Source organism: Echinops telfairi, unplaced genomic scaffold (assembly GCF_000313985.2).
Source record: "Echinops telfairi isolate 266 unplaced genomic scaffold, ASM31398v2 ScPeMD7_443;HRSCAF=831, whole genome shotgun sequence".
In the NCBI taxonomy this organism is placed as follows: domain Eukaryota; kingdom Metazoa; phylum Chordata; class Mammalia; order Afrosoricida; family Tenrecidae; genus Echinops; species Echinops telfairi.
The window spans coordinates 18,485,191-18,487,063 of NW_022104341.1; the positions used below are offsets into that span (position 1 = coordinate 18,485,191).

Sequence of the window (1,873 nt, forward strand, 5' to 3'; positions counted from 1 at the left end):
CTCTCTTTGCTTTCCTTTTATCAATTGTAGGATAAAAAGTGTTGCAGACTACACCACAGGGAAATATTACTTACGTTGGATCAGGGCTTTGACGTACCCTGCCTTGTTAACATAACAAAGCGTAATCATCTTTCATATAACCTAATCCTTCCACCCACCACTTAGCTGTCAGTTTTTTCTCCTGTGGTGGCTTGTGTGTTGCTGTGATGCTGGAAGCTCTGACACTAAGATGTCACATACCAGGAAGGTCACCCAGCATGAGAAGGTTTCAGTGGAGTCCCCAGATGAAAGATAGACTACAAATAAGTAAAGATGTGCTGTTCATTTCTGAGGAGTTAGACGCTGAAGACCTATGGATACCATTAAGATGTCAGATACTGAAAAGTGTGTAAATAGAAGTAGAGCATTGTCAGAGTGGGCCAGAAGGCGAGCCTTTTTGGTTGGAAGGAACTCACAATGTGACTGAGGCAGAGTGAACTTCTCAACGTAGAGTGATCATACATTATGCGGGAGAGTCGAGTCTGCAGAAGTAAGCCCAAGAGACCTTCATTTGATGATGAGGCACAATTCAAAATGAGAAGAAACAGCTGCAAAGATTAATTAATATTTTCACACAATGTGTGAACCTAGTAAAATGGAAGTTGTCAAAACTGAAATGGAATGCATTAAAAAATTGACATTTCCAGGTGTTATTGAGCTGAATTGGACTGGTATTGGCCATTTTGAATCAGAAAATCCTCTGATTTACTATTCCAGGAATGACAGATTTAAGATGAATGGTTTCTGATTTATTGTCAAAAAGGACATTTCAAGATCTATCTTGAAGTACAGTGCTGTCTGTTGATAGGATAATATCTATCTGAATACAAGGAAATCCAACCAATACCACTATTAAGAAAATTTATGCACCAACAACTATAGCTAGTGATGCAGAAATTGAAGAACTCTTAGCAATTGATCAATCATGCAATCAAGATGCATTGATAATAATTGGTGATTAAAATGCAAAAGTTGGAAACATCCAGGATGGAACATATGTACTTGGTGATAGAAGAAAACTTGGAGATCACATTTCAGAATTTTGCAAGACTTTTTCATCACACATGTTTTCAGCACAAAAGGTGACTATACATGTGTGGATTGTTCCAGATAGAATACAAAGAAACAAAATTGAGTGATGTGTGGGAAGAGATAATGGAGAAGCTCAACATCAGCAGCTAAAACTGGCCAGGGACTTACTGTGGAACAGACCACCAATTGCTTATATGTAAATTCAGATTGAAATTCAAGAAAATTAACACAAGTCCATATGCACAAAATATAACCCTGATTATATACCACCTGAATTTCAAGAACATCTCAAGAACAGATTGATACGTTGAGCACTAATGACACAGGCCCGATGAGCTATGGGATGACAAGAACATCCATGAAGAAAGCAAAAAGTTCATTAAAAAGGCAGGAAAAAAGAAAACGTCAAAGTGGATGTCAAAAGAGAGTCTGAAATTTGCTCTTAATCTTAGAGTTGCTAAGGCAAATGGAAAATGAAGTGAAAGAGCTGAACAGAACATTTAAAAGGGAAGTTAGAGAAGGCAAAATGAGATGTAATGAAATATGCAAAGATCTAGAGTTAGAAAACCAAAAGAGAATAACATGGTCAGCATATCATAAAGAACTCAAGAAAAATAATTGAAGCCTCAACTTGCAATTTTAAGAGAGTCTATAAGCAAAATATTGAGTGATGCAGGAAGCATCAAAAGAAGAAGGAAAGAATACACAAGAGTCACTGTAAAAATGAAGTGATCCTCTTTCCACCATTTCAGGAAGTAGCATATGAGCATGAGCCAGAAGTACCGAAGGAAGAAGTTTAAAT

The 1,873-nt window shown here is 37.1% G+C and overlaps 1 protein-coding gene across 1 annotated transcript in view; it reads left to right on the forward strand.

Annotated features, from left to right (window-relative positions):
* Positions 1-1,873, forward strand: part of PLPPR5 (phospholipid phosphatase related 5) — a 205,965-nt gene that overhangs the window by 56,281 nt on the left and 147,811 nt on the right. The gene's annotated exons all lie outside the window — the stretch shown is intronic.